At 33.7% G+C, this 20,628-nt stretch overlaps 1 pseudogene; it reads right to left on the reverse strand.

Moving 5' to 3' along the window:
* Window positions 1-1,548: 1,548 nt before the first annotated feature.
* Window positions 1,549-12,991, reverse strand: LOC100012633 (AP-1 complex subunit sigma-2-like; annotated as a pseudogene).
* Window positions 12,992-20,628: the final 7,637 nt, after the last annotated feature.

Raw genomic sequence — 20,628 nt, forward strand, 5'->3', positions numbered from 1 at the left:
TCCACTCAGCAGATTCTCCACTAGCCTCCACTCCAAAGAAAGAAATAACTGTCAGTAGAATTGTCTTCAGGAAGTTGTAACTCCCTTTTAAAGACTCTTTTGTATCACTTCCTGTGCCTTTCCCCACTTTTTACATGGACAAATCATAGTCTAAAGCCTTGCTTAGGACTGCCCAGAAGGCAGTCAATTCTGATTCATCAACCACTATTGCACACGTGGGTCACAGACTTCCACTTAATGATTAAGTGGGATGTTTACATTTTTGGTGATTAGATCTAAAAATGAGCAGATCTTCCCACTCAACTTTTAAGTAGGGTATTTACATTTTGGTGATAAAATCTAAAAATAGTCAGGGGTTACAATTAAATATTCACAATCAGAGGAGAGTCAATTAATTTCATTTTCACAATCAGGGGAGAGTTAAACTTAATCTTCACAATATGTATCAAAAACAGAATGCAGATTTAAGTATACATATATATGTATATATGTATACTTCACCTATGAATTCTCAGTACAAGTGATATAACATTTATAATCTCTCATTTTATCTGGAAAAACACTCTTTAATTACTTTGTCTTTCCTTTGAGACATGCAAGTCAATTTTTTTTTTGGTGTAAGAGGGGACGTTTATTACAACTAATGTATGTGATAAGACAATGGTCACAGCCTAAATATTGGTCACAATTACAAAGCTTAATCCAGCCAAGCACAAACAAATAAGTGAAAATGTAAACCTTGAAAGACATGTTTTTAAATACATAAGAAAATGGTACTGAAACAAAATTATGGTGGCTTTAAAAAATAAATCCCACTATTGCCATTTTACCTTATCCAGCTAACATTTTTACATGAATATTTTCTGATTAGGAGGTGGCATGACAGGAAACGTTGTCATAAATTGGTGGTAGGTAGGTACATCATAAAAAAGTACAGGGAAAATTTAGTTAACTAGAATAACTTACTATCAATACTGGAGCAAACAGTCATGTGATACCTTGTGTTAAGATGGCAACAATACCAGGCAAATCACTTTTATAACATCCTATTTTAAGTAGCTGTTTTCCTTAGTCCATGAAGAAATGAGGTAAATAGTGGCAGTATAATGTAAAGGGGGGGGGATGATAACCCATTTAAGTTGTAAAATTATGCTTAAAGAAATCTTATATAGAAAACATTTAACCCATTTCCATAATGTACATTATGTGCTCATTGGAGTATTGCATCTTCAGTCCAAATTCCTGCCTTCAACTAATGGTCAATATAAAATAAGATTGTTCCAACTCAAGTAAACCTGTATTCCCTTTAATGTAATATCCCTTTAGTCTCAGAAACATACATTTTTTCAATAAGCTACCAGTTTAAGATAATGTAGTTCCCAATAAGTCTCTTTGGTATACATATGTATAAGTTTCTGCGGTAATGTTAAAATTTCAATCATTTTGATATGTAAAATCAGTCAATTTTTCTCATTCTCATAAATACTGAAATGTAACACTAGTCTTTGGTTGCATAAAACTGTACTGAAGCATTATTATGTTTACTTTTAAATGGATACAAATGTTAGCTTCCTTTCAGTTCAATGCAGTAATACCAACAGATGTGCTTCCTGTTTGTGATTTTTATGTGTATGTTCATAATTATCACATACAAATAAAATTAATGGGAAACTGACATAGTTGAACCTTTAAGACTACTGAAATTATCTCCTGCATCAAGTTTTAGTTAACATTTAAGTCCCTTTAAAATTTTTTTAATTAATACTTTTTATTCCCTTTTGAAAAAGTGGAGTGTTTTTATGTAGGACTGAATGAAGCGGCTTAGCAAAACAGTAATACTGACAAACAGCATCTTACATCATTAGCTAAACATTGACATGAAGGCAGTGAACATCTACAGTATGTGAGACCATATGATGTCATCAACATGGGAGATGGCTTATGTCAGTCCAATTTCTTCAAGAACACTACGTGGGGTTTCAGCTTCCTCTTGTAGAAGATCTGGCTGCTCGATAGCTTTAAGTACATTTTTCTTGGACGTTTCCTGAACTTCTCCTCCCAAAAGAAACTCGTCCAAAATTAAATAAGCCTTCTCAAAATTAAAGATGATATCAAGTTCACACACGCTGTCAAAATATTTGTCAAGTAGTTCAACGTAACGATGAATTATTTCCAGGGTAATTAGTTCATTGTCCTGATCTTCAATAGCACAGCAGAAATGCAGGCTCCATATCTTTTGTAGACAATCTTGAGATCTCACCACTCCAAAAAGCTGCACATTTTAGGTTTATGGGTTAAAACTCTTTGAACAAGTTCCCTTGTGGTTTTTTTCTTTCCTTTGTCCAATAGTGGGACATACCATTTCTGAAGTCGGAGCTTCCCCTGATGACTAAAAAGCAACATAAACTGAATTGTGGCCGCTGACGAGAGAGCAGTGCCACTACCACCTTCACCTGCCGCTCCCGGTGCCACAGAAGCAGCCCAGTGAAAAGCCCCCTTGGAGCGTCTGCGCAAGTCAAATTTTTATTAAAGATTACTACAGAAATCAGCATGTTGTCATACATTATTGAGATGAATACCCATGATAAACATATTTTCCTCTTTTGTTTCTTAACTAACATTTATGAACAGAGTGACAATGAGCAATTATTTGTGAGTCTTATAAAGATTTTGTATACAAAAAAGAGTAGGCATATAATTTGTTCTATCAATTATTTGTTATTAATGAAGTCTAAATGACTACAACAAAAGCAAAAGGGGACTTTGTAAGATTAAGAATCATTTATTGTCTCTGTTCAATTTTTACTTTACTTCCTGTCTTGCTCCAAAAATCAAGAAATAGATGAATGAATGAGTAAATAAGTGAATAAATGACTGAAGAATGTATGAAGAAATGAATGAATGGATATCATTAAATACCCTAGTAACTGGTGTGTTCATAGTTTAAATCTATCCAACAAAGAAGCCTCTGTTTCAATAACCTTCTAAATGAAGGGTAGAAAAAAGACTTCCTCACCAAATTTCTACTTAAGGAGAGCTATTAGGCATTATGAAAACAATATAGTAATATGATCTTATTTATCCTTACAATGACCCTGTATGGAAGTTGCTATTATTGTCCCCACTTTATATTTGAGGAACCTGCAAAAAACAAAAGTTAAGTGACTTGATCAGGGCCACACAGATTGTAAATGTATGACAGTGTATTTGAACTCAGGTTTTCCTAACATCTGATCTGTTCTAAATTGATGCTTTTTAAAATATCATTTATGTAAAATAATCATTAACATAACTTTATATGCATAATATTCTTTACCTTCTATACAAATCCTGAGAGTTGCTATTTTCATTTGCATTTTATACATAAAGGAATTTAAGTTCAATGTGATTTAAAGATGTTTTTTGTGGTTACAAAGAATAATAGTATCTGATGCGACATCAGAATCTAAGTGAGAGATCATCTAATTAAAAACCCATCTTTTCACAATGAATAAACTGAAGTTCAAAGAGGCTACACACATGGTCACAAAATTAATAAATGTTAGAAGTAACATTCTAATCAAGATGATCCTTAGTACAAGTCTTCTAATTGAGCCACTGTGAGAATCCCAAAATTGCATATCTAAATTTGTCTTTTGGACATGATATTCAGTTCATTCAATGATTTTATAGTATTTTAACTATTAACATATTATCTTGCCACTAACCTTAATGTTAATATTGACTTATCTCAGCTTTTAAATTTACTAATAGCTGGGACTACCTCTTAATACAGAATCATATTAATCAATTAATAGACTTAATTTGATGTCAATGATATTGCTTAATCAATAATTAAGCTTATCATATTCTCCATTTCCTTGGTCATTTGTTTTGTCATCAGATACCTTGTATTTTCTTTTACTTTTTCATCTTTTGATTTTCTTTTAATATTTCTTATTTGCTGACTCTTGGAGTCATGTAGCATCATTTCACCCAGTCTAATATTAAGGAAATTTGTTGCTTGGGTAATCCTTTGTAACTCTTGGGTCAAAGTGTTAGTTGATCTTACATTTTTTTCTTTCATAACTTTCTTTTTTTTATTTATATTTCATCTAGTGCTCCCATTTTATTGTATGGCAAAGGGAGTGGGATCAACTCAGATGAAATGTCCCAATATTCCTCTGGAAAAAAAAAGAAAACAAAAAACTTTAAACTTAGCCATTAAGGTAAATTCTGGACCAATGGAGCCAGCAAAGTTTAGTGTGACTTTTTTACAGCTCAAGATAATTTCTAGGATAGACAGAAACAGGTTTTGACACTGTGGTATGGACTTTAATTATAGCATAGTGGCTATAGCATCATCTATTGGCTTTGGATGTGATGGAGCAGCATTGTTGGCTTTTAATCAGGCATTGTAAAGGGTTCACAACTTTTCAGAAAGAGATTATAAGGAACCCAGAACTGATCTCAGCTATAAAGTAACTGAGGTAACAGGTGTAAGATCCTATTGCATTGCTTATACTTAATTATAGGTACCAGTCCCAAAGGTAGAAAACCATTGTAGTCAATCCAAAGTGATCAAGGCCCCTTATTGGAGTTTCAAAAATGAGAGGAACACTAGCTCTTGAGGTTTGAAGAAAACAGGGTATCTGATCACAGTTTTAGGTATAAGAAGAAGACAAGGTCTTACAACTTAAAGGAGCAGAAGACCTGGTCAATTTTAGTGTAGATAAGAGAACTTGTGATCATATATAAGGGAACAGGGACCTTGGTTCCACTTCAAGGGCCTCAGGATCACTAGTGCTCAAAAAAAGGGAGTAGCAAGGGAGCTTCCTTGATAAATACTGCAATACAGATCACAAGGGCAAAGACCAAACATCACCCTTCATCATTTCACCTGGAAAGGTGAAATTTTATTTTGAAGATCTCCAGAACTAGCTCTGAATACAATAATATAACAAAGCCTAAAATTTTGACATTGAATCACTATTACCAGGTGAGAAGAACCCAACTTTAAAAAGAAATTTAATGTTAAGAAATGAGTTGGGAAATGAGCATGAAGCAAAAATGAATGGAAACATAAAAAAGCTGTGACAGAGAAAAACAAGATATTAATGCAGAAGACAACAATCTGAAAAGAGCTACACACAAAATTAAAAAAAAAGGATATTTAAAAACAAAACCACAAGAAAGAAGAGGTACTAAAGCATACCAAAGAAAACAATTTCTTAAATCTGACTTAGACAAGTGGAAGCCAAATTCCATGGGTATCATGAAATAATAAAACAAAGACAAATAAAATTTTTAAAAATAGAAATAATGTGAAATAATTTAACTGGTAAAATAAGTTATCTGAAATATGAATCAAGGAAAGATATTTTTAAATACTGTAATATTTAGAATCCATGATCAAAAAGAGCCTAAATAGTTATCAAGAAATAATAAAAGAAACTTCTGATACCTTATATCAAGAGCATAGAATAAAAATTGAATGAATTGACCAAATGACTCCTGAAAGAAATATCAAAATGAAAACATGGCAATATTGTACCTAAATTCCATAGCTTCTATGTTAAAGAGAAAATACTGAAAGTATCCAGAAAGAAATAATTAAAATATCATGGAACTAATGTTATGATTACATAAAATATAGTAGCTTCCACATAAAATATATGAAGAATTTGAGAAGTGATATCCTGAAAGATTCAGAAAAAGATATTTAATTAAATGGAGGACTTCCAAAAATTCCTGAAGAAAATACCAGAACAGATTTTTTTTAAAAGCATTCAGTCTAAGTCTCAAGGTTAGCACTAAAGAGAAATTCTAATGAAAAAAATTCAAAATTATATTTCTCCTTTCTCAATTTTAAACAAGTCAGTTGTTTGATATTCAGTTTTAAGTGTTACTTCTTAATTATTACATTGATTCCATAGTTTCACAGGAATACACAAATTAGATGATCTATTACTGCTACTTTTTAAAGAATTTGCCACATTCTTACATCCACATTCCATGGCTTTAGTTTAGTCTATGAAGTAGAAGTAGATATTTTCTGGAACTCTCTTATTTTCTCCATAATCCATGGAATGCTGGAGAATATTGGCAATTTGTTTTCAAGTTCCTCTGCCACTTTCAAAAACAGCCTGTACTGCTGTTAATTCTTGGTTCAGATGCTGCTGAATATGAGCTTGTAAAGTCTTCAGCATAGTCTTTCTAGTGTGTATACTAAGAGCAATTTTTCAGTAAACAGAACATTCTTTAGCATTATTCTTCTTTAGGTTTGCAACATTATCTGATATTTTTAAATGCAGTAGCTAATGATGAGTTTTCAAGGTTTTTCTGACATACTGAGTACTACATGTTAACAGCATTATATTTGAGGATTTAAAATAATTCATCAGGAATTCTGTCACCACTATGCTCACTGTTAGTAGTGCTTCCTAAGGCTCACTTCACTTCATTGTCCTGAATGTATGGCTCTAGGTTATTTGCTATTTGGTTATTAGTGTTAAAATCTTTCCTTTCTTTTCAGTTCTATGTATTCTTTCGGTTTTTCTCTAGATCCTTGCCACTTTTTAATATTTTCTACTCTGTTAAGTCCCTACCATGTTTTGGTTCTTATCATGCCCATTTTTGCATGAAATGTTCCCTTAATATTTCTAGTTTTCTTGAAGAGATCTCATCTCCTTCATTCTATTTTCCCCTTCTATTTCTTTACATTACTCATTTATGAAAACTATTTTTCCCTCTTCTTACTTTTTTCTAGAATTCTATATCCAGTTGGGCATATCTTTCTCTTTCTTATCTAATTTTCTTCTATTGGTAAGAGAAAGGCAAATTAAAACAATACTGTAATACCACCTTACTCCTATCTGATTGGCTAACATGATAGAAAAGGAAAATAGAAAAAATGGAAAAAGATGAATCTACTGCATTGTTGATTTAGTTGTATAGAAATTCCAATACTAAGTCTATATCTAAAAGGGAACAAAAAGAAAAATACCTATTTAAACTAAAATATTTAGAGAAGTTATTATTGTTGTAAAAATTGGAAATCAAAGAGATGTCCATCATTTGCAATATGGAAGAAAAATTCTAGTATATGATTGTGATGGTATACTACTGTGTTATAAGAAATGAAGAGCTGTGAAAAACTTAAGTTACTCTGACTGATATAAGGACCAAGAACAATTTCAAAGAAGTCATCATGGAAAATATTATCTACCTACATATAGAGAACTGTTGAACACTAGGTGAAGAATGAAGCATTTTTCCATACTTTTTATTTATTTCGTTTGTTTTTCAATACAGCTAATGTGGATATATATTTTATATGACTTCCAATTTTTAATGTGTATCACATACCTTGACTTCTTGGTGGGTACAATAGGTATTAGAGAAAAAAATAAAATATGAAAATAAAAATTTAAATACAATAAGTATATAAAATTAGATGTAGTTTGGAATTTTTTAATGAAATAAATGAAAATATTTTCTTAAAAATAAACAAATGCTATAAAATGTATATTCATTTTGTTTATTCAGGTTGTTTTCATGTTATCTCTCCAAATGGACTTGAGTCATGAGCTTTTTAAGAAGAAGGAATAATTTTTGCCTTTCTTCCTCCACCTGGATATATATGTTCCCTGATTTGAACTAACCCATTCTATCTGCATGATACCAGTTTAGTAATTTAAAGGGATATTATAGAGGTCTCATTTCCTATAAATAAATCATCCTATATAATATCTTGATCATGATCATATATTAAAACAATTAGGGTACTGTACCAACTGAGATGACACTAAACTACAGGGTTGATGTGTGTCTTTGTGGAGAATGCAACTGTAATGTCATCAACATCGATAGGTCATGCCTAAATATAGAGATCATAGGTAAAGTATTTGATTATTTTATGGAGGTAAAGTTTTTCAAACAAAGCAAATAAATAATAAAAATAATTGGGTACAATTGATGTTGACTTCACTTATTTTTCTGCAAAAATGTATCTTTACTACTTATTTGTGGACCTGTTGCCGTAACTGATGTGAGAATCTCTTTCAAAATCCTTTGTCATCCCATCTAACATTACGTTCCAAATGTTTTATATTTTCTTTTGCTATATTGACATATTTATCATCTTCTAATGTAAAGTCCTTAAAGGAAGGGACTATTTTTACTTTTTCTTTGTACCTCCAAAGATTTGTTTAGCACAGAATAACTAATCAATAAATGATTTTTCATTGTATATTTATTTTATCACTCAACTGCCACAAGTAAAATACTAGAAACATTCTCTTAAAATAAGGAATAATAATCAGAAATGTTTTATCTTGACTGGTTATCTGGGTATACTGTATAGCACCAATAAAGTAAGGCCCTGGGGTTTATATTTGGTACCAGGTTGACTATGGAAGAAAAACATTAGACCAGGTTTGAAATGGAGATTAAACATTCATGTTGCTACCAACAAAGGCCAGCAGCAAGAGATAAAATGGGAAATTCCAAAGATGGAGGAGTACCTAGGGCAGTAGTTCAACATTACACCATGGTAATCTTCTGCAACCAAGAGTAAAATATCTCCACAAAACAAATACAGGAATGAAGGAATCAACAAAGAGACCGAGTGAAACACCCTCAAAAAAGGAGAAACCCAAACGGTAGGCAGAGACCATCAGGGTTACTGGGGTAAGAGGGGACCAGAGCTAGCAGGAGGCATAGTAGTGAGTGAAGAGCAAGCTACGCAACTCCATACCCCTACACATCTGCTCTTACAGATTCCAAGCTTAAACGATGGCTAGCAGGCAGACCCTGAGATTCTTGCCAAGGCAGGTCTGGTCTGAGTCAAGTAACACCCCTTGAAATGTCAAATCTTGAAATGGGAGAGAAAATGGAAGGGAGATATGCATGGGATAAATAATATAAAATAAAGAGGAAAGGAAAATCAATACAGAGAGGGGAGGATAAGGGTGGTGATGGGCAATGCTTCAATATTACTCCCATTGTAACTGGCTCAGAGGGGGAAAAAAGGAGTATTTTCAGTGGTACATAGAATTTTATCACCCTACAGAGAAGGGGAACAATCCCATCTCAGAATAAGAAATTGAACAAGCCATCAAGGAACTTCCTAAGAAAGAATCCCCAGGGTCAGATGTATTCACAAGTGATTTCTATCAAGCATTTAAAGAACAACTAATCCCAATACTATACAAAATCTTTGACAAAATAAGCAAAGACGTATTACTAAATCCCTTTTATGACACAAATATGTACCGATTCAAAAACCAGACAGACCAAAAACCAAGAAAAATAAAACTACAGACCAATCTCCTTAATGAATACAGATGAAAAAAATCTTAAATAGAATACTAGCAAAAAAAGAAAAAAAAAACTCCAGCAAGTTATCACTAGGATTATCCACTATGACCAGTTGGGATTTATACCAGGAATGTAAGGATGATTTAATAGTATTAAAAGCATTCACATAATTGATTATACAAATAATCAAACAGTAGAGATCACATGATTATCTCAATAGATGCAGAAAAAGCCTTTGACAATATACAACACCTAATCATATTGAAAACACTAAAAAATATAGGAATAGAAGGGCCATTCATCAAAATATTAAATGGTATATATTTAAAACCACCAGCAAATGTCATCTGCAATGGGGACAAGTTAGAAGCCATCCCAATAAGATTAACAGTGAACCAAGAATATCCATCATGACCTCTATTATTTAGTATCATACTAGAACACTAGCAGTAGCAATTAGAGAAGAAAAAGAAATTGAAGGTATTAAAATAGGCAATGAGGAAATTAAACTATCATTCTTTGCAGATGATATGATGGAATACTTAAAGAACCCCAGAAAATCAACTAAAATACTAATGGAAATAATTAGTAACTTCAGCAAAGTTGCAGGGTACAAGATAGACCTATATAAATCATCTGCATTTCTACATGTTTTCAACACAATGCAGCAGCAGGAGTTAGGAAGAGAAACTCCACTTTAAATCACTCTAGACAATATGAATATTTAGGAATCTATCTTCCAAGACAGACTCAGGAATTATATGAACACAACTAAAAATACTTTTCACCCAATTAAAAATAAATCTAAACAATTGGAACAAAACATTAATTGCTCCTTGGTAGGGTGAGTTAATATCATAAATATGACAATCCTACCCAAATTAATCTACTTATTCAGTGCCAAACCTATCAAATTACCCAAAAATCTTTTTAACTATAGAATTAGAAAAAATAAAACAAAGTTAATCTGAAAGAACAAAAGATCAAGATTATCCAGGGAAATAATAAAAACAAATGTGAAGGATGGGGGCCAAGCAGAACCAGATCTTAAACTGTATTATAAAGCAGTGGACATTAAAACAACATGGTACTGGCTAAAGGACAGAAGAGTGGATCAATGAAGTAGACTAGGGGTAAATGTAAAATGAATTACTTTGATCACATCAAATTAAAAAGCTTTTGTACAAACAAAACCAATGTAACTAAAATCAGAAGGGAAACTACAAATTGGTGGAAAAAATCTTCATAGAAACCTCTGACAAAGATTTAATTACTCAAATTTATAAAGAGCTAAATCAATTGTACAAAAATCCAAGCTATTCTCCAATTGATAAATGGGCAAGGGACATGGATAGGCATTTTTCAGATAAAGAAATCAAAACTATTAATAAGCACATGAAGAAGTATTCTAAATCTCTTATAATCAGAGAGATGCAAATCAAAACAACTCTGAGGTTTCACCTCACACCTAGCAGATTGGCTAACATGATAGCAAAGGAAAGTAATGAATGCTGGAGGCGATGTGGCAAAGTAGGGACATTAATTCATCACTGGTGGAGTTGTGAACTGATCCAACCATTCTGGAGGGCAATTTGGAACTATGCCCAAAGGGTGACAAAAGAATGTCTACCCTTTGATCCAGCCATAGCACTGCTGGGTTTGTACCCCAAAGAGAAAATGGAGAAAAAGACACGTACAAGAATATTCATAGCTGCACTCTTTGTGGTGGCCAAAAATTGGGGAATGGTTGAACAAATTGTGGTATATGATGGTGATGGAATACTATTGTGCATAAAGGAATAATAAAGTGGAAAAAGAATAATAAAGTGGAGGAATTCCATGAAGACTGGAACGACCTCCAGGAAGTGATGCAGAGCAAGAGGAACAGAACCAGGAGAACATTGTACACAGAGACTAATACACTGTGGTGTAATCGAATGTAATGGACTTCTCCATTAGTAGCGGTGTAATGTCCCTGAACAATCTGCAGGGATCTAGGAGAAAAAACACTATTCATAAGCAGAGGACAAACTGTGGGAGTAGAAACACTGAGGAAAAGCAATTGCCTGAGTACAGCAGTTGAGGGGACATGACAGAGGAGAGACTCTAAACGAACACTCTAATGCAAATACTAACATGACAATGGGTTCGAATCAAGAACACATGTGATACCCAGTAGAATCATGCGTCGGCTACAGGGGGTGGGGGGGAAGAAAAGAAAATGATCTTTGTCTTTAATGAATAATGCTTGGAAATGATCAAATAAAATATTATAAAATAAAAGAAAAAAAAGAAATTTATCACTAATAGGTTGGGAAGAATGTATATACATAGAGATCAGGGAGTAATTTGAACTCAAGTTGATAGGAAGGATGATTTAAAAAAAAACTGAAATTAAGGAGTCAGAAAAAGGAACACAGCAGGAAAAGGAAAAAAAAAGTAATTATATGGGGGGTAAACAATCTCACATGAGAAAGTACAAAGTACTCAATACAGTGGAGGGGAAGATGGAGGGTGGCAGGCAATATTTGAACTTTACTCTCATCAGAATTGTCTCAAAGCAAGAATAACATCGACACTTGAAAATGGCAGAACAAATTGTGGTATATGATAATGATGTTATACTGTTGTTCAGTAAGAAATGACAAACAGAATGATTTCAGAAAAACCTGGCAACTTATATGAATTAATGTGAAATAAAGTGAGTTTCAACTTCACTTTCTAGACTTAAAACCAGACCTTTATACATGTAACTTCATATTCCCCTTCCTCTACTTAGCTCCCTTACATTTTTATCCTACCCTTATTTAAATGTGTCTCAAGATCAGAGGCTGTCTTTATGATTGGTTGTATTTGAATCCCCAGTGTTTGACATGGTGCTAGTGAGTGAAAAAAATGCTTGTTGTATTCACTTTCCTAATAGCACTCATCAAACAACCAAAAATAATCCTACAGAATCAAAGCTAAAGGCAACAGAAACAGACAGGAATCTGGGTTAATGCCCAACAGCCTGAGAAAATTAGGGAGGAAGGTTTCTCATTTCACTGCCCTCAGTCCCATTATAATAGGCTTTGGGTATAGGAGCAGAAGGATTGGAGTGCAATCAACAGGTAATCCTTAAGGGCAGGGTTGGCAATCTCACCTTGTTTGCTGAACCTCTGGAGCCTGCATCCTGAAATCTTCAGGGTAGAAACCTGAGAACATCTAGATCTCCTGCTACCTCAACTCTATGTTGATCCATAGCATAAAGTAATGATATCTACAAAAACAAAATTAGGGGTGAGAAAAAGGGAATGGATTGGGGCAAACTATCTCAAATAAGAAAGTATATGAGTCAATAGAGTGGAAAAGATGGAAGGTGTCGGGCAATATCTGGATGTTAATATTAGCACAATTCTTGTGGAATCTGCAGGTGGTGGTCCCCAAGGCAGAAGCTCAAGCCAGTCTGCTGGCAAACTAGGGACTTTGGAACAAAAGAATCATCTACTAAATACTTACTCTGTCCTAGGATGTGATAACAGGAAAAGAAAAGTGAGGAAGGCACTCACATGAGTGAGTGTGGTTGCAAAGGGCCTGGGGCCCTGTAAATTGTAGACACTCCCAGAAGAGTGGAGTGCTGAGTTGCTGCCACAGGGGATAGGTGCGAGGGGATGTGCTGTCCATTTGTAGCAGCAAGTGCAAAACTGCTCATGAGCTTTGGTCAGAACTCCAGACATTAATCTCAGATAGCGCTTTAAGTGGGAACCAGGATTACATCAGACCTTGGACTATGAAAACTGGAATAATTAAATAGGATCCAGGTAAAAACAAACACAAAAAAGTTCCTAAAACCTGAAGTAACATACCCCAGTATAATAATCTATTGACTTGCCTGTTAAGATTTAAAAATAAATTGATAGCTATTATTGGGATAGAAAAGATGGCTCAGAGGACAGTAAAGTAAAAATACCTACTTAAAAAACAGCAAGGAAATACAACAAAAAAGGAAATATAGCAGGGAAATACAACAAAAAGAGCTTTTGGGACAGCTTAAAAAAGACTAAAAACCAAATGAGAGAGGTTGTGGGAAATAATAGAAAAATTATAAATAAGAGCAATGTGAGAAAATTAAATAAATTAGGAAAGAAAAGTTCACTCAAATGGTGAAAGAGATCCAGAAACTTACAGAAGAAAATAAAGTATTAAGAATTAGAATTATACTAGGAGAAGCTAATATTTTCCTAAGACAAGATATAATAAAGCTAAATCAAAAGAATGACATAATAGAAATTAATATGAAGTATTATTATCACAAAAACAACTAATCTGGAGCATAGATAAAGGAGAGCTAATATAAGAATATTTGAATGCCCCAAAAAGTAAGATCACAAAAGAGTTTAACCATCATACTCCAAGAAATCATCAAGTAAAATTACCCAAAAAATCTACAGATATAGGGTAAAATAGAAATTGAATAAATATACTGAGTACCACCTGAAACAGAAACAAAGATGAATATGTGCAGGAACATAATTGCTAAATTTCACAGATCCCAAGTTAAGGATAAAATACTACAAACAATAAGAAAAAATATATAAATACTGTGGCTATAGTCAGACTAAAACAAAACTTTGCAGTCACAACTTTAAAGAACACAGAAGCATGGGACACAGCATTTCACAGATCAAAAGAATTGAACTTGAAACCAAAAATAATATCTAGAAAAGATGAATATAATTATAGAACGCAATATATGTATGTATATATATATATTGTATATATGTATACATTATATATATTCATATATAATAAATTAAACAGGATTTAACTATTCTTCTGGGAAAAAATCCTAGAACTTAGCAGAAAATGTGATCTATAAGAAACATAAAAAGTTAATGAAAGACTAATCTTAAGTAACCCAAAAGTTCAAATTATTTGATTCCTATATGAGAAAATATCTATATGGCCTCTAAGAATGGCATCTTTGCTTGGGTACTTTGAAAGGCTTTATATGGATGTAAGATTTAAGGTTGAGGTGAATGTAATGGAATGAGCTGAAATGGTAGTGGAATAGATAAGGAGGAGGAGTAACAGATGACTATCTCATATGGAAGATAAATGAGTGAAGGGACTAGTGGGTGAAGAAAAGGAGTGTTGGGTAGAAGGCTGGTACTACTAGAACCCTATTCTCATCATATCTGGGATGAAGAGAGAACAACATACACAATTAGAAGGATAAGATTTTTTCTTAATATGCAGAGAAATGGGAGGGATTGGGATGAGATAAGGGAGGGACTGGGCAGGGGAGTAGATATCAAGAGGTAGGGGGAGAGTGACGAGATAGGATTTTTAGAATCAAATAGAAGAAAAAAAATAAAATCAAGTAGTAGAAAATCACAGTTCTGGGTGTAAGGAAAGGGTTTTTGGAAAAGGTAGATAGAATAAGAATTAAAAGATGAGGGGGAAGAGATAAGGGAGGGACCTTTAGAAAGGTGGACCAATATAAGGAAAATTATAAGGAATAATTTTTGAGATGGTGTGTAAATTGTGCAGGAATTCAAAGGAAATTAATAATCCGTCGTGAGATATGGAGGTAAGCTTGCATTCCTGGAGGTTGTGGCATTGTAACAAAAATTCCACTGGGTATGATCAATATGGAAAAAAAAAAAAGCAATATTTGGTTTTGGAAAAAGTATTGTTCTGGCAACATATTGTGTTTTCTGACTACCAATCTAGCTAACTATGGTGCTGGTAATGTATGCTATCTCAAAACCAGATGGGTTTAATTGATCAAATTAAATGATGATAGCAAGATGAAGAAACAGACCCAATATTACATTGCTAGGACAGCAATGAATTATTTTTTAAGAAAATATTAAATATACATTAAGGACTACCTGTGAAACTACTCATGCTTATTGACTTGGGTATCACTTTCCCAGGATTAGGCTCTAAAGGCATTTGTGAGAGGATAAAAAGCTGTGTAAGTGTGAAAACATTCATGGAAGCTTTGTTTATAATGACAAAAAAAACTGTAAATAGCACAAATGCAATGAATAGGAGAAATGCCTGAATAGATTGTGTTATTTGAATGTAATTGTATTGTTATTAGAAATGACAAATATTGAAATTACAAAGAAAATAAGGGAAATATCTGAAGAGATTAAAAGTGAAAAAAGAATAAGAATAATATATAATATGATTATGTGAAAAGATAATAGCCACAATTTTTTTAGAAAAAATATATTCAAGTAAAACAAATTCAAAGGTACTTAAAAGTAGGGAATATTTATATTAGCATACATATTATAATTTCTATATTTTAAACAAATTATAAACATTGGTTGTTTTGCACATTTTAATACATTTGTTTAGTTAGATGCTTTTTTTGGTGGTGGTTATTAAGTATATAGTAAAAATATTAAAACCGTCAGGTGAGCAGAACCAGAATACTGTATCCAGTAACAATATTATTGTACAATGATCAGCTATGAATTACTTTATTATCAGCATTATAAAAATCCATGAAAATATCTAGACAACTTTGAAGAAAAATACTACCCATCTTCATAAAAGGAACTGATAGAATATGAATACAGATCAAAACACACTATTTTTTTCATTTTATTTCCTTCATGAGTTTTTTGTTGTTTGTGGTACATGTGATTTCTTTGACAACATTATGAATATGTGAATATAGGTTGTATGATAGTATATGTATAACCTTTATAAGATTATTTGCCATCTTGTGAAGGAAGGAAGGAAGAAAGGGAAAGAGAGGATTTAGATTTTAAAAAGTCAGAAAGCAAAAGTTTGGAACTATTTAAATATGTAACCAGGATATATATATATTTTTTTTTCCTGAAATATATATATATATTTGAAAAATGAAATAAATATTTTAAAATTCAATGGAGATAATTTACAAAGTCCATGTAACTCTTTAGTCCGAACAATAGGAAAATAAATTAATAAAATACACACTAAAACACAGAGAAGTGTGAATTTTAGATTTTCTACACCCTGCTTAGTCTGAGAAATTTAGCAACCAAGGAATGCATACACCCCTACTTAAGAATTAAGTGTTGAGGAGGATGGCCTATGACAGATGTGCTAGAAAGTGACAAAGAATTAACAACTGACAGAACCCCTGGGCTGTCCTAAGTCAAGTTTAAGCTACCGTTGCTACATGTATATTTTTTTTGTCACTTCCTCTCTTCGGCCTCTCTCTCATGGAGACATGGGGCTCTTTCAGCATTGGGCTCTTATGGAGGTGTCCTTAGTGTGCTTGGTGAGTGGTTTAGGCCGATTCCTTTTTTCCTTTACCTCCTAAAATGTTATCTTCCTAAGAGGCCCCTCATCTCAGAGGAGGCCTCATGGCTGGAAGCCAAGCTAGTTTGAGAAGGCCCTAGGCCTCTGAACTCCTATCTGGCTTACCAGAGCAGTCCAAATTCCTTTTCTCTCTCTCCTTAATTTCTTTCCTCTATTGTAATTAAACCACCATAGAAATCCCAAACTGATTTGAGTATTTTATTGGGATTGAATTAGTCCCTGGCGACCACTAGTATAACATATTCAGTCAATAATCCCTAATTTTACCCCGAAAAGAAGGCACTAAAAAAATGCTTTTAATACATGTGCTTCCCCATTATTCACAAATTAATATGAGGGGAAAGTTTGAATATGAACACTGGAATTGTGTTTTCCATGAAATCAATTTGTAAATGAGGGGGAAGCAAAGAGATTAAAATAATTTTAGTGCCTTCCTTATGTCAAGCAGTGGCCTAAGCTATTAAAAATAAAAACTCATTTGAAACACATAATAACATGAGGTAGAGGTTGTTGTCCTAATTATTTCTATTGTTCATGACTTCCTGACTCTAGGCCTGGCACTTTATCAACTGCATCACCTGACTGATATTTTTGTTACATAAATTGCCCATTTAAGTCTTCAAGGTATGGTAATCATTTAATGTTATAGATAAAGATCTCCTGTTGGCCCTTTCTAAATATAGTCTGTTTCTTTCTCCCCTTTTGTGAGGAGAGCAGCTTCAACTAATCCTGGAAATTTCTTCATTCTCTGTTAAGCATGAATCAGTCTGTCAGAGTGAGATTTTCAGTGACATAGAACATGTTTGTTTGTTTTTTTTTTTTTGTTTTTTGTTTTTTGCATTTGGTTTTTCTTTCTGTGTTTTAGAAGAATGCCAGTTTCTACAGAAAAATCAAAACAAACCAAGGCTCACTCCAAACAAAGGAAAGATGAAAGAACACTTCTCCTTGAGGTAAGAGGAGAAAGTAACCCAGGATGCATATAATCTAAAAGAACTGGCAGAACTTGGAGAAATCCAATTCACTGAGACTCTGCCAAAGTCAACAAAGTGGCTTAATGGGAAGAAGTCCCACCCAAGGCACTCTACACAGGTATAAAAGTCAGAGAAGGGATGAAACTTACAAATTTCCATGTGGCACTGGAGCCTTGAGACTACAAGTGAGCAAGAAGAGGGAAATGGAACTTTAAGAACCAAATCTCTCCCACATCGCTTTAGAGGACTAAGGCTACAAGGAAACAAGAGTGAGGTAGCAGCTAAAATTCAGGAAACTCTGTACTCCCTCATGACAGAAGAAAACCTGAGGTGGTTGAGCCCAGAGCAGAGTATGTGTATATACCAGGCCAGTTGATAGGGGCTGGGAAGAAGTAGATCAGGGACCAGGCCAAACCAATAAAGAATGAAGGAATTGATAGCATGGGTTTAGGGTGTTGAATATAACTAGACAAAACAACTGCAAACCTCCCCAGAAGAAGACAATAGGGCAACCTCCTCTACAGGCACACCATAAGAAATAAGGGCCGCTAAGCCTGTCGCAAGTATGAGAATGCTCTATAAGCTAGGAGTAGTGCATTTTTTATACCAGGAAAAGAAAATTAGCTCAATAGATAGATAAGTTATTGAGCAAAAAAAATAATGACCCTAGAAAATTACTTTTATGAAAGAGGAAACCAAAATACAAATGCAGAAAAATATAATGCCAAAAAAGAAATATATGAGGCCTCAGATAAAAGCATGAAAGGCTCCAAAAGAACTACTAAAATAACTGTAAAAAAAGTTTAAAAAAACAATAACAGAATTGACAGAAACATTCAATAACTGGAAAAATTCATTGAAGAAATCAACTTCCTAAAAATTCGAATATGACTAAATGAAAGTGAGGCACAAAACTGAATTATGAAAAACAATTTCCAAAGAAATAGAATGAAACAAATGGAAATGGAGAAAGATGGGAAAAAAGCACTGAAGAATACAGCAATTTAAAGAGGAGGATGGAGGTGGAGGGTCAAGATGTTGGCTTAGAATCAACCAAAATCAATTCCTCTCTGAAAAGCCTTCTATAGCAATCAAAAATAAAGTGCCTCAAGAGTGACAAAAAAACCAAATCCAACAAGAACAGTGACCTAAGAGACACTTCTGCTTGATTCAATTTAAAAGGTACTCAGAGAACTTTGAATTCTTGAGTTTAAGGAAAAGAAAGAAAGAAGACTGGGATCTCAGGATGAGGGCTCCAGTCTGGAGAGGGTGCCTTGCTCATGACTCTGACCACAACTGGCAGGGAGACAGCTGGAGGAGAGGGTCAGAAAGGAGGGTAGCCTGGTTGTAGTCTTCAAACAACACACCTCCATCTTGGACCTTGGCTGCAGGGCAGATTCATCTCTTCAGATCAACTTAACTGCTTTAATCCAATCTATCAAGATTACAGAAAAGAAGCCTTCAGAGGGTAGAAAAGCTCAATCTCCAACAACCCACCCCAACCTACTGCTCTGAGACCAACAGTAAGAATCTGGCTGCATGGGATCCCAGGGTGAAGGCTATAACTGCAACAGAGTACTTTGGTACCATCAAAGGAAGTTCATGTCTCTGACCAGGCAGCTGGCAGTACTAGACTAACTATTTTCAGCCTCCACACCTTCACTTTCAACTTCTGCTTCTGTTGGCATCTGGGGAAGATCTGGCCTCAGGACACATCAATACAACAGGGCAGATCCTTCAGCCTAATCCATTTAATAAGCAGAGCAGAGAAGAAAACAAATAAACAAAGGAGAAAGAATATAGCCAATAAGGGGGAGTAATGAAGGAAAAAAAATATGAGTAAACAACAGAAAAAGAAAAAAAAGAAATTACAACCAACAGCTTCTCTTCAGGAAATGAACAAAGAACAAATGGAACAGAGGAAGACCAAGGAACACCAAGCAAAAACCCAGAACCTCCAGCCAATTGGACTCAGGTTTTGAAAGAACTTGAAACATAATTCAAAAAACAAGAAAGGCTGAAGAAAATTGTGAAAAGAACTTGAAAAGCAAAATAAATCATCTGGAAACAGAGGCACATGAACTAAAACCAGAAAATGGTGTTTTAAAAGCTAGAATTGACCAGCTTGATAATGAGGCAAAGAAAGTGAAAGATGACTTACAAAGAAACATAGATCAAAAGGAAAAGGTCAAAAAGTCAGGAATGAAATTCTGTGTTTAAAAATTAAAATCAAACAACTAGAAGCAAATGACTTCACATGGAAACAAGGGTGTATGTATAAAACAAAATCAATAGAATGAAAAAAAATTGAGGAAAATAAGAAATTTCTCATTGATAAAACATCAGACCTGGAAAATAGATCCAGGAGAGACAATCTAAGATACATTAGATTATCTGAAAATCATGACCAAATAAAAAAAAATGTATTCATCATTCTATATGAAATTAGCCAAAAAAAAAACTGTCCTGCTATTCTTGAATAAGAAGATAAAGTACAGATTGAAAGAATCCACACATCACTACCTGCATTAAAACTCCAATTGACAATGCCCAGAAATGTTATAGTCAAGTTCAAGAACTTCCAGACCAAGGAAAAGATGCTATAAATTGTTAAAAAGAAACAATTCAGATATCATGGAGTCACAGTCACGATTACACAGAATCTGGCAACCCCTACACTGAAGGACCAGAAGTCAAAACATATGATATTCGAGAAAGCAAGGGGAGTAGGTTTACAAGCAAGAATCAACTACCCAGGAAAATTGACTATATTTTTTCAGGCAAAAGTATGGTCATTTAATAAAATACAGTATTTCCAAACATTCCTGAAGAAAAGACTAGACATAAAGAGAAAATGTGATGCCCAAATACAGAACTCAAGAGAATCACCAAAATTAAGAAAGGGGGAAAAATGGGACCTAATAAATTTAAATGGTTTTTATATCTGTAAGAAAAAGATGATATTGGTAGCTATTAAAATGGTTATTATCATCTGGGTAGAAGAAGTCTACTTAGAGGCTACAGTGACAAACTGTATAGGATGATA

The sequence above is a fragment of the Monodelphis domestica genome, chromosome 6, assembly GCF_027887165.1.
Source record: "Monodelphis domestica isolate mMonDom1 chromosome 6, mMonDom1.pri, whole genome shotgun sequence".
Taxonomy (NCBI): domain Eukaryota; kingdom Metazoa; phylum Chordata; class Mammalia; order Didelphimorphia; family Didelphidae; genus Monodelphis; species Monodelphis domestica.